The 14,147-nt window shown below is 39.0% G+C and overlaps 1 protein-coding gene across 1 annotated transcript in view; it reads right to left on the reverse strand.

Annotated features, from left to right (window-relative positions):
• The window catches only part of LOC127985962 (uncharacterized), a 215,384-nt gene that overhangs the window by 40,682 nt on the left and 160,555 nt on the right, over window positions 1-14,147 (reverse strand). The gene's annotated exons all lie outside the window — the stretch shown is intronic.

The raw sequence follows: 14,147 nt of genomic DNA on the forward strand, positions 1-14,147 counted from the left end.
CAGCCCTTTATTTGGTGACCATCACACACTCGGAGGTTGAGTAAGAGCATGATGGGATTGAACACAAGCCTCAGTCACAGAGACCAGACGGTGAACTACACCAGATACAGACAGAATAACTCAACAGAACCACAGAAACTCAACAGAACTCAGGCAGACTTAACACAAATGAATGACACAATGAAAGAGTGCACTGACCACTGTTCAGATCTTCAAAATGAAAAAATGACTTCTAAAAAACTGTAAATAAAGTGCGTATACTTATGAAAAAAAGAAAAGAAAAAGAAATGATTAGCAGTCAATATATAGAGACTTAATAAAGTGCTTACTTCCACTGAAGGAATGAAATGCACTATTGGAGAAATGGAAATATTTTATATTTTGAATAAAATCAAAGTAATATAAAGTGCATGCTTCCTCTCAGAAAGGAAATATAAGTAAAGTGCCTTGAGTTTATACAAAATCCAAAAGATTTATATTTCTCCAACAAAAGAAAACGGTAAAGTGCTTACTCTGAAAAGAGAAACGTGCATGAAGTACTCAACCGAGAGAAAAAACTGATAGACTGATACTCTGGAAGGAAATTAGACAGCATTCCTGCAAGAAGCAAGTTTCCTTTTCATAGCCTGAAGATTGTTATGGACAAAGTTTTTAACATCAAGCCATGATCTTGAGCTCAGCACTGGATTAGCATCTAGACATGATTGACATTCAGCTTTTCCAGGAAGCTTCCTTAAGGAAAAGCATGTTGTGAGAGTCCTCTTCACAGCGCTCTGCTCTTCACTGCTCCATGGTCTCTTAGGAGCTTTCTTTCCTGAAACACAGAACAAAGGTCAAACTAAACAACAACCTCCAAAACCTGCTGCTAAATGTGTAAAGAAGCCTCACTCTATTATCACAGGTTTCATCACTAGCCAGGTTTACATCCAATGGTTGTTTTGCAAAAAAAAAAAAGGTCCACATTTTGCCCCATCATAGCAAGCATTTAGAAGTTTGGAAAGACTTGATGAGTGCTCTACTGCAGAATCACTGAATTCAATGATGAACTGCCTCAATTCTCAAATTGTGTGTTTACTATGGTCTTTCTCCATTATTGACACATTATTTTCACATTTAATACTGTAAAGTGCTTTGACACAATCTCTACTGTTAAAAGCACTATATAAATAAAGGGGACTTGACCAATCATGTTTATGAACCCTTAAATGTTGCATGCGTGACAATACAAAATGAGCTGCAGTAAAAGGCCAACTGGATGGAGACAGCTAGTTTTGATTCTGTTGATAACAAAACTGGATGGAAACTTGGCTACAGACAGATATTAAGCAGGCTGAATAAGTTGTGCAGAAGAGCAGCAGAGCGATCTGATCACCTGAGAACATCTCTATAATGTGTTGATTGTCTGGAGGAGAGCGCTTGACTGTCTTTCCTGAGGTAGAGGGTTGATCATCATTCTCTGATCACAACAGTCAAACAGATGTTAATAAACAGACATATTCTACAATAACATGTCTAACTGATCTACTGACTACTCAATCAATTAGACTGTCTTGGAAAAGTTCATGTACTCAACCAAATTAACTCAAATTGTGAAACTCGTGTATTAAATAAATTCATTGCACACAAAGTGAAGTAGTTTAAGTCTTTGGTTATTTTAATTATGATTTTGGCTCAAACTTAAAAACCCACCAATTCTCTCAACAAATTAGAATATGGTAACATGCCAATAGGGCTGCTCCGATCACAATCAACCGATCATTATGCGCATCTCGTCAGTAAAGCCGGTTCTCTAATCAGCGGTTAATTCCATCAGGTGCTGATTTCACATAGAGCAGCTGTTACTACACAGAGCTGTTATTAACTGAGAAGCTGCGCAAATTCACGTTCTTTTTCAGCGTTTATTTGCGCAGCTTCTCTATTAACAACGGCTCTGTGTAGTAACAGGTACTCTATGTGAAATCAGCACCTGATGGAATTAACCACTAATTAGAGAACCGGCTTTACTGACGAGATGCACATTAATGATCAGCCATTCGTGATCGGAGCAGCCCTACATCAGTTAATCAACTCAAAACAACTGCAAAGGATACACAATCATGGGGAAGACTGCTGATCTGACATTTGTCCAGAAGACGATCATTGACATCCTTCACAAGGAGGGTAAGACACAAACCTTCATTGCCAAAAAGCTGTTCACAGAGTGCTGTATCCAAGCATGTTAAATGAGAGTTGACTGGAAGGAAAAAGTGTGGAAGAAAAAGATGCACAACCAACCAAGAGAACCGCAGACTTATGAGGCTTGTCAAGCAAAATCGATTCAAGAATTTGAGTGAACTTCACAAGGAATGGACTGAGGCTGGGGTCAAGGCACCAAGAACCACTACACACAGACGTGTTGAGGAATTTGCTGAACAACAGACAACATCAGAGGCGTCTAACCTGGGCTAAGAGAAGAACTGGACTGTTGCCCAGTGGTCCAAAGTCTTCTTTTCAGATGAGAGCAAGTTTTGTATTTCATTTGGAAACCAAGGTCCTAGAGTCTGGAGGAAGTGTGAAGAAACTCATAGCCCAAGTTTCTTTAAAGTCCAGTATTAAGCTTCCACAGTCTGTGATGATTTGGGGTGCAATGTCATATGCTGGTGTTGGTCCATTGTGTTTTTTGAAAACCAAAGTCCCTCCCCCCGTTTACCAAGACATTTTGGAGCACTTCAGGCTTCCTTCTGCTGACCAGCTTTTGAAGATGCTGATTTCATTTTCCAGCAGGATTTGGCACCAGCCCACACTGCCAAAAACACCAAAAGTTGGTTAAATGACCATGGTGTTGGTGTGCTTTACTCACCAGCAAACTCACCAGACCTGAACCCCAGGGGAATATATGGGATATTGTCAAGAGGAAGATGAGAAACAAGAGACCAAACAATGCAGATGAGCTGAAGGCGACTGTCAAAGAAAACTGTGCTTCAGACCACCTCAGCAGTGCCACAAACTGATCACCTCCATGACACGCTGAACTGAGACAGTAGTTAAAGCAAAAGGAGCCCCTACCGAGTACTGAGTACATTTACAGTAAATGAACATACTTTGCAGAAGGCCAACAATTCACTAAAAATGTTTTTGTATTGGTCTTATGAAGTATTCTAATTTAAGATAGTGAATTGGTGGGTTTTTGTTAAATATGAGCCAAAATCATCACAATTAAAAGAACAAAAGACTTAAACTACTTCAGTCTGTGTGCATTGACTTTATTTAATACATGAGTTTCACAATTTGAGTTGAATTACTGAAATAAATTAACTTCTGATTATTGAGATGCACCTGTACTTACCAGTTTCTGTGACGCGACGCTTGCGCTTGACTGTCTTTACTGAGGAAGAGGGTTGTTCATCTTTCTCTGAGGCGACTGGAGATCACAACAGTTAAATAAATAAAAAAAAACATGTCAGAACTGAGTGATAAATGAAAATGCTGAGTCTATAATAACTAAGGTTGGGTACCAAATTCTGTAATTTTAAGGGTACGAACCAATTTGCGTCGGTACTACTGATTACAGATTCACATTAAATCAATCTGTGCCAAATCTTGGTAACTAAGATCACATCTGTTCATAAGTTACAGAGAGAGAGAGAGAGAGAGAGAGAGAGAGAGAGAGAGAGAGAGAGAGAGACTCTGTGGTGTGATGTCAGCCCTGCTACTCGTAACAGAACCCAGCGCAGACCCAGATGATCATTATAATCAATGTGTGCTGCTACACTGGATGCAGCACGACGCGACACAAATCCCCGACAGTAAATTGTATTTGGCCAGATTACAGAAACTAAGCCCCCCCCAAACCTGACAACCACCATCACAGCCCAACACCTACCCAGTAAACGTTGCATAAGCCTAAATAATTTGTTCATTTATATTAGGCATATAGCATGGTTTATTTTTATTAGTTTTGTTAATAAAAGTTCTATGAATTTGGCGCTGTATTTTGTAGTAAAACTGAATCTACAGCAAATTGCTTCTAATTTGAAAGTAAAAAAAGAAATTTTTACAAGTCATTTAATAGAGAAGCGAGGAAAAGAGGGAAAATTCAAACTAAATAAGCTGTTTTGGGCTTTTTTCCCCTGATATAAATGTTTTTGTTTTTACACAGAGAGTAAATTAGTGTAAAAAGTAACTGTTGAGTACCGGCACCAAATCTCAAGATACCGGTAACATACCGGTTAACATGTAAACGGTACCCAACCCTAAAATCACATGTCTAACTGATATACTGACTGCTTACCAGTTTCTGTGACACGACGCTTGCGCTCGACTGTCTTTACTGAGGTAGAGGGTTCTTCATCTTTCTCTGAAGCATCTGGAGATCACAACAGTACAAGTTAAATCACGTGCCAAAACTGTCTGTTTAGAAGCAAAAATGGTTTCTTACGATCATAACAAACACACAATTTCTTTCTAAGCAAAGGTGATGCTGTAAATCAGTCAATGCGTATCAAAACAGTTTTATATCTAAAGCAGGGGCTCAATCCTTGAGATTATTTAACAGATGACAGATCTTCTCATCGTGATAACTGATCTTTGCTTTGGTTCTTCACACATATTTGTGGATTTGATATAATATATATGTGGCTAAAGTTGTTTGAGACTGCTGCACGTTCTTCTGTTCAGGGGAAAGGGCAGATATATTGATATATTGATGAAATGTTTGTAACCAAACCATTGACTTCTGTAGGGAGTTACAGGTAATAATAGTCTATTGGTGAATATGAATTACCTGGACTTTAGAGGGTTTTTTTTAAAGCATTTTCCACAACTTCCGTTGTATTTATTCTCCTATTTATTTAGTGGTTCCCCAAAATGGTTTGGTTACAAACATTCTTTAAAATATTTAGTGTTCCACTGAACAAAGAAATTCATGCAGGTTTGGGACTCGAGGGCAAGGACATGACAGCAGAATTTAAATTTTTGGTTGAATGATCACTTTGAAGTTAAGACAGAGTCGAATATGTTTTACTCCAGGACTCTATGGTTGTGGATTGTTTCTTGCAGATTTTAAATCCGCGACCGGTTGAATATGGCCTCTAAGCTAACCAACAGATCCTTCAGTGCTGACCTGCTTCTGTGGTTCTGCATTCATGCTCTCGCAGGCCTCCGGAAGCAGCGCTTCTGTCATTTTCAGTCTCTGTGAAGCACATGATTAAAGATGTCAAATACAAAACAACATAAAAACAGATATAATACATTTAGTATAATCACTGAAGTGTAAAAATCCAGATAAGTTTTACTCACCCTCTGTACTAAATGTAATCTCTTCCAAAGATTTTCCTTTGTAACAGTCAGATCCCTTTTCTAGAGACAAAAGCAGCTTGCTAACTTTAGCGAGTTGGATTGTATTCTCGGACAGTCTGTAATACTCGCGGTGCACTCTAATGTCGTGTCCCAGGAATTTGGCCAATTGGTCGAGTTCATTGTTTTTTAAATTCATGATCTGACTCAGAGTAGCTATTTGTTTCCTTAACTTGGTCGACGTAAGGCTCCTGGGGTCTTTTGCGCCACACGTTTTGGAAAACTTTCTCAAACAGTCTGATCCGCGGATGTGTGTTAAAGCCCCCAGTCTTGCAAAGACGTAAGGATTGGCTTCGCTGATGCCCACTGTGCTCCTGCTTTCATTCAGCAGGTCCATGGACTCCAGCATGTCCTTGGTCAGCAGGACAGGCACTTTCTTACCTCTCTTCCCTCGGATCTCTAATCGAGTCAGCTCATTGCACAGCTCCCGCTCTAATTTAGTCAGAGATTTGACCACATCTTCATTAGGAGGCTTCACGTTTCGATTCACGAATGATGCAAGGAGCAGTTTGGATGCCTCACCTTCACGTCTCCGATTAAAAAGAATGATTTGACAGAGTAACGTCTCAGCCAAGATTTTCCACTCTGCGCCATTCACGTTCTCTTTGAGTTTGTCTTTTGAGACCTGCTCCACACTCTTGAGATGCTTTTGTAGAGCCACAACATCTTCTGTGAGAGGGATGGTGTCTCCCTTGTTCCACTTGCTCTGCTGCAAGGTGTTGAGGGCTTGACTCGAAATGTTGGTACGCCAATGACTGTCAATGAGCTTGATGAAGTTTTTCAGCTTCTTCTCAGTGTCTCTGTCCCCTGCCATTAAACTCTGTCCCAAACTGAGCTGACAGGCTTTCTTCAGCGAGTATCCAATCTTCAGAGTGAGGGACGGGGTTTTAAACGTATTTAAATCTGGTTGATAGCTGCTGACTTCTTTACAAGCGGCGATGGCTAGGAGAAAGTTCTCAGGGTTACAGAGCTGTGTAAGGTTACTCACTTCTCTGGATCTGGACTTCACTTCGATCATAAACCTGGCCAGCTCTCTCATCTTTTGAATGATATACTGATGCTGTGACTTATCACGACCGCACTTTGTATAAAGTGATTCACCGTAGAGACAGATCAAACTGTCCTTCATGATTGTCTCTGAGATTTCATCTTGTCTCATAGCTTGTAGGAGAGAGCTGATCCCAGCAGAGCACTGTGCAGGTGTTGGTATCAGACAGACTGCAGCTGATCTCACTCGCTCTCCTCTGCTTCTCTTCACATCCCGCTGTCCTCGACACGTCTTAGAGTGTTTCCACAGGTCTTTCTTCATGAAGAACGCCAGACAATCCGGGCAGGGAAGGAACTCAGAAATGTCTGCATCTTCAGTCGGTTGTCTCCAGGTAATGATCTCTCCACGTCCGGTCTCCAAGACTTTGATGTTATGATAATAATTACCCTGGTTCCGGAGCTGTTCCAGAAGAATCCTGCGTTCCTTTGAACGTTTGGGAAAACTAAAGGCTTTAGCAACTTCTGTTTCATTGGAATGACTTCTTTCAAGATGTCTAGCAAGCTTGCTTTGTGCCTTTTCACAGAAAACACAGTACTGTTTTTTGTTCCACGTTCGTTTGCCTTTAGGATCTCGCTGACTTGTTTTGATTGTCATTTTTCTTGGACTTTTTTGCTTAGCCTTCTTTCTTGGAGTTTTTTGCTTTGCCTTCTTGACTTCTTTAAATGTATTAAATATTGTGTCTTTTACAGTCTTTCGAATGGTCTTTTCAATCGGGGACTCTTCTGAATCGAGGTCTTTATCATCAGTAGACTCCTCCACTGAAGGAACAAAGACTGAGCCTTCGCTCTCATCCAGATCACTCCAGTCCTTGTTGCCCTGGTTCGATTGCTCCTGTTAACAAACACAATTTAAACATTCACAATACAGTTATTTAGGAAAGATAACAATGGTTAAAAATATATATTGGTTAAAAAATAATAAAATCACTTATGTTTCCCCAAATACAAAACACTATCAACCCAAAGAAGAATAAAATGGGGTCATGTACTGAGAGGTCAAATTGTCTCTGTCTATGAAACAAAGTAATTTTCAAAACTCAAAACATTCTTTCTCTTTAAGGTGTGATCACATATGTGCACATATGTGCCAAAATACCATGAACGAACTATGGGAACAATGACACAATCATCCAAAGCTGTTCTGCCAGCAAGCAAAAAAACCAAGCAGCCTCATTTTTAGGATGACTTTATAATATTGAAGTGCAGCGTTGATATTCTGTTTTGCTGTTATACACAGCTGATATCAACGAAGACTGAATAATTTGTATCAAACAATGACGTGGCAAATAAGTTCAAATAGGACTAGTGCTGCAGGATTAATCGCATGTGATTGTAATGCGTGTCTCATCAGTAAAGATGGTTCTGTGATTAGTGGTAAATGTCCATCAGCTGCTTTCAAATGGAGCTGCACTTACTACACAGAGCTGCAGTTCGCTGACAAGTTACACAATATCGCATCATAATCGCAGATGAATTACATTTGGTTATGAACACAATATTGCGTAGCTTGTCAGCGAACTACAGCTCTGTGTAGTAAGTGCAGTCTTACTAACCAATATAGTGAGCACACCTCCATTCTCCCCAATCAGCTCTGCTCTAACCAACTTATTAAACGCCCACCATTACAAAAAAAAAAAAATAGGAAAGGAAAGGAAAGCGGGAGAGAGACAGAGTGGGATTATGGCGTCTACAGGGTCAGATCAATAATTAGGCAAATTAAAACTAAAGAAAAACATTATGTAACTTAAACTTCAAAAATACAGACAATGATCTAAAAAGGTAATTTGCAAAAGCTGCGTCACAATACAAGAATTAACGATCAAGAGCTCCCTTATCGGTTCTGTTTTCAGTACTGGAGGATAAAAGATACATTCTTATGCTGTGTTCACACCAAACGCAAATAGAGCGTCAAATTTGCGCCTACCGTGTCTAGTTTGCCGCTTGAACATTTTGAGATCATTCGCGCGTGAAATTAACTTCACAATAGACACGAATTTACGTCAAGGGGGGGGCTTGTGCCAGATGAGTTCACGCAGCATTTTCAACCGCCATTTTTATTCTGATAATTTTCAAAATATTACGGTTATCGTGTCATGAAATGTAGTTTTAAAAGTATTTCAGGCGAGAATGTAGTTGTTTTAAACTCAGATATGAGGTTTATTTATAATGACAGCGTCTATTTAAAAAATGTGTTTCGCCGATCTCGGAGACGTGAGCTCCACATGATCAGCGGGAGCTCCATCATCATGTATCCGCCGCGAGCAGCCTCAGCTCGGCTAGACCTTCTGACATTTGCCGCTGGCTCTGATGTCTCTTTAGTGGTCAAGATAAAATATAATTAGTTTGGTGTAAAACTAAACGTTTCTTATCTTTGGCCTTTATTCAAATTAATCTATTAATATATATATATATATATAATTCCTCTTTATTCCTGTTTCTATAGAAATATGAACTTTTGTCATATAGCTCCAGTTGACTGCTCACTGACAACATCAGTCATTCCTCCATGTTGAATGAGTGACTCTTAGCAGGCTCCTGATTGGTTAACGCGGCACGAATTGACGGCAAAGTTCAAATTTTTCAGCTCCGGTGACAGGCGCGAATTCGCGTCAAACGCATTTGGTGTGAACACATTATTAGAGGTTTTGTTAGTACATGAATGTTGTCTTACACATTTTATCTTCCCAAAAGATTAATTTGAAATAAGTTTATAATGCATGTTCGGTATTCTAAATTCAAAAGACCGCACACACTGAGTGTGTCTCTGAATGCTTCTCATACTTAGGGGTGTGCCGGTTTCAGAATTGGTGATGACGGTTATGACGTGAGTCAAAAGTGACGGTTCATAACATAACCGCCCGGGGGGGGGGGGGGGGGATGTGGGTGTAGTGGATCTGCCGTAGAGTCAATTGGTTGTTCTTGGAGGTAGCGGGTTAACTCCGTATCAGCGCCACTCTGATCGGTAAAGGGGCAGAGATTTCAGACCTCCGTTTTTATAAGGAGATCTGTCACAAAACTCATCATCCGCACCATCGTTTTTTGAGCAAATTTCAAAGCCGCACCCGTCCGCCATCCGCTGATTGTTTTGCGATGCAATGCTTTGCTGATGCGAGCCGCAAAAAAAGCCATTGTCTGTTCTAGAAAGGATGCAGCAAAGATATTTAATGCTAATGTATGAAGCATAGGCCTACGCTGAGTTTCATTTGCGATGAGATGCGCTCTAGTTCACAGTGCAGTGCAAGTGAACGCGCGCTGGTGCTTCCATGTCACGGTTATCATTGTCTGCTATATTTGCTTTTTATTTATTAAAATACATGCAATTGGTTGATGAAATTTAAGATAAAATTTGTACAAAACGAAATTCGTTTTTAAGAAAGGTTTTCTACAAAGCAAAATTTAATGAAGTGGTAAATATCATGTCTGACGATTTACAAAACTTCATTAAGTGGTAAAAACCATGTCTCCCAATATATTGCGCATCTTATGATCCTATCTAAAAAATGAAAATAATTTTTGATAAAAAATGTTTGTAAAAAATATTTTAATGACACGGTTTTGGCGGTTATAGAGTTCTAATGACGGTGTTCAACTATAACCGCCGGTCTCACGGTTATATACTAACCGTCACACCCCTACTCATACTCGCTCCTATCTTCCCCACATGGCACGAATCTCGCGTCACGGACGAGACGTTCACACTTGCTGTATTCACGCAGCCTGTTTCGTAACACTGGGTTATATTGGCTCGCCCTGCACCTCTTCACGAGCGCATCTGGCAGTATGATGAGGCTCAACACACGCTCACAACCTGCATCGACTCGCACCTGGCTCCGCGTTTAATACCAATGTAAGTTCAGTCTAACTGCTTTCTAATTTCACTTGGATGAAATAAAACATTCAGCACTTTTTCCACCAATCCCAAATACAATGTAAGATATGTAATACTTTACAAATTGACTAAAGAAATAGTTATTTATATAAAATAAAAATAAAATCTTTCCAGTGAAATTCAGCAATTAAATTAATTATGTAAAAGTAGTTATACAGTTATAATCTTGCCTGTTAAACAATAAAATAAACATAAATAAAAACTCCTCCCAAAAACACAAAGAATGGTTTTTCAGGGTTATAATGGGAATTGTATTGGTTTTTCTGTAAACTATAATGTTGTCAATTTGATGGATACTAACATTATGTTAAAATGTTGACACAGTGTAATAGTTTTATAAATGTTGTTAGGGTTAGGGTTTTTAGGGTTAGTCTGGTTTGGTCCAACCCTAACCCTAACCCTAACCCTAACTATCAGTGACTGTTCTTTATTCTTGACTTTAGGGCTCGCTAAATTCCAAAATCCCTGTTAGCCCTTTGGGCAGGCATACTACAGCTTTTGGTAGCTCAAAATAGATGTAACTAGCCTGAACAAAAATGACATCGGCTGGACTTCACAGGTTGTCTATTCCCGTCTTTGTATTGACTTAACATTGAAATCACTCACGTCAGACGCTCTATTTGCGTCTGCTGTGAATGCAGCATAAGCATGTTTCTTTTCCACATTTACTTTTTAATCCATTGTCAAGTGATTTTAAACTTCTTAAATATTAATAATAATAATTAAAAAATCATATTGGCTTTATATCAGCTATCGGCCCCCTGCTTTCTAAGATATCTGCAGTCAAGAAACATATATCGGTCGACCACTATAAAATAGGAGCTTTATGGAGAGTGTGTATACATGGTTATAAGTATAACAGTTCATTAATTTGAGGAGAATAACAAGTGTCTCAGCTCTCAAGGGACTATTTGGCCAATCAGCTTTTTCCTGCTTGAAAAGCTAAATGTTATTGATGTACTACAGTCCCTCCAGAAAAACGCTGATTTTTTTTGTGATTGTTGCGGGCAAAAATCCTTGATTTTGCGGCACGTTTTCTTAAAAATGCGATGGAATATGTGGGATATTTTTGCAATTTTATCCGATGAATTTGCGTGAACTTGCAATAACTGCGGTTTGATGAAAAAGAGAAAAAAAGATGATTCCCCCAACACCTTTTTCTCACTAGGCTACTACCTTAATGTAAAGAGTAATTTCTTATTACTTCCTATGATAAGCGAGCATACTAAATCACAGAATATTTAAGTTGCAATGTCTTACTGCAACGTAAGTTATTTTACATACTACTAATATAATTACAACTGTAAGTTTTTGGTACTGTTCTGTAACAAAAAAGTGCAATCTTACAACTGTAAAGTTGCATCAACTTCCGAATGAAACTACAACAGTGTTAGTAGCCTAGTGAGAAGGGGGTGCTGGGGGAATCACCCTTTTTTCTCTATTTCATCAAACCGCAGTTTTCGCAAGTTCACGCAATATAATTTGTCTCCACTGTCATGTAACAAATCGGGAAACTGCTTCACGCGTTCTTTTGCGCTTATTTTTGTTGGCAAATAAGAAGGATTTGCACGCTTCAAGTTTCACCGCTGGGTTTGCAGATGATGTTCACGTCATGTAATTACGTCACTTCATAAGGTTCCCAGGGCAATAGGGGAAATTGGCGCTTTACTTGTGTGAAGTAAACGCAACATTTTTCAACTTTCTGCTAATATATATATATATATGTGAGTTTTTTGCAACGAAAATACAGGGATTATGAAATCATGCTAGCCCCGCATATTTTGCTTTCTGAAATCGTCAATTTATGCGACAAAAGAGCGACATATTTGAAAAAATGCAACCCAGCATAAATGTGCGGCCTTTGGCTGATTATGCATTAAATCAGGCGATCGCATAATCACGTTTTTCTGGAGGGACTGGTACTAGCATTACTCAACATTACTTATACCTTCAAGCAACACTACATTCAATGAAGGTAAAATGGTAAAAAAACATAATAGTTTATTTAAATGGAACCGGAAAATTTGTATCGCGTAATATATGTTGCATTTTGACATTGCCAACCTTTAAATTAAGTTTACAGTAAGTAATAAACAGTATTAAGCACGGAGTAGTTGAATATTGTTAAGTTTTCCTTAACACTATTTTTATTTTTATAGTTGTTTAATGATTTTAATGGAACTGGAATTGAAAACGGAACCATAAGGCAGAACCGGAAAATTTCTAATGATTCCTAACCCTACTGAAGAATCGACTTGCAATAAACAGAAGAAAAAGAAAATCTGAAAATATTATTTTGTGTTCCACAGAATATGATACAGGTTTAAATCTACATGAGGGAGTACAAGACAAAAAGCTAATTTTCAGATGAAAATATATTTAGCTGTTTGTGAATGTATGTATAATAAAAATATATCCAACGATCTGTTTAAATTTAATAATATAAACAAAACTGCCCTTAACTATTACTTACCTCTATACAAATTTCCTGGATTAAGTCATTTTGTCCGTCTTGGTCCTCCTCATCCCTCTTCTGTCCATCCAGATCCTCCTCATCCCTCTTCTGTCCATCCAGATCCTCCTCATCCCTCTTCTGTCCATCTTGATGTGAAGTTTTCATCTATAATCAATCATTTTTTTAAGTTAACTTACAGTCATTTCAAAAACAACATTTTAAAGTATTAAAGTCCTCTTCATCATAAGTGGTGTATGATTCTTTCTTCATATTCTTGTACAGTTTGTGTCCATGCGCCTTGTTTAATGTTAAAAGTGTGGCAGATTCCATCTCATTAGTAAAATCAACTCTAACAGAAACCAGCCGCCCCTCCCCCACCCCCTCGCTCTCTGCTCAGCGCTCACTCTCAGCTTCGCTCTCTGCTCTGGGCCTCCGCTCCGCTCGGCTCGTGTGGGGGAGGGGCGCAGATCACACATCGCGTGAAGCATTATTAATCTTTCATCTTTAATTTCCACACAACACCGATGCTACTGATTAATAAATCCACAGTTCATATTTAGTTCTTTAAACATTACTTGCTTCGTTTTTGACACTGATTCTCTTGTAGAATTGTTCTACATCACGTATACAGATATAAATATGTACAGTATACCAATTAAAAATATTTATTTAAGAAGGGGGCGATTTTGGCAGTCAGCTCTTGCCATTTTCCTCATTAAAATCATTCATTAAAACTAATCTATGCAAAACATATCAACTGGTGGTTGTACCTCTCTCCCTCCCCCACTCTATCTACATAAAACCATGAACACTTAATTTAATAATTAAATAACACGGATACAAACGTTAAAATAAATCGACAGTTGATATTTACTGTGTTAGAACAGTACTTACTCCGTCCTTCGCGCTGTTTCTCCGGTGTCTCTGCTCACAGATCGCGTGGTGCTCCCGCAGCCGACTCAGTCTCCGGTTAAACCGCTCCGTCATTTCTCTCCGTTCATACGCGTCACTGTCACGTTTCGCGGAACGCGAGCTCGATTCACGTACTCCACGTGACGTAATGCTGGCGCCAAAAAGCCGTGCATAATGATCGCCATTAAATGCAGCTCGATGAAAAACAATTGCATTTGTGAGGCAGTTGTTGCTGAAATGCATACATCCTATTTTATGTACTCATTATTTGGGAAAGTAATTGTGATATTTAAGAAATAAAGAAAGAAATACAGTTTATGTACAGATATGTACGTTCTCTGGCCGACCAATCACAAAAATCACCAAGCCAACCAATCAAAAAATCGGAGCCGTTCTCTTCCAGCGAATGATAAATTGGCTGCAGTTCACGTCTCTATCCTTTAGAGGGGGCGCAGGAGAATGAAGGAAACACAGTTCTGTCATGATCTGCTATTGAAGTAAGGACATTTG

The sequence above is a fragment of the Carassius gibelio genome, chromosome B21 (genome assembly GCF_023724105.1).
Source record: "Carassius gibelio isolate Cgi1373 ecotype wild population from Czech Republic chromosome B21, carGib1.2-hapl.c, whole genome shotgun sequence".
NCBI classification, from domain to species: domain Eukaryota; kingdom Metazoa; phylum Chordata; class Actinopteri; order Cypriniformes; family Cyprinidae; genus Carassius; species Carassius gibelio.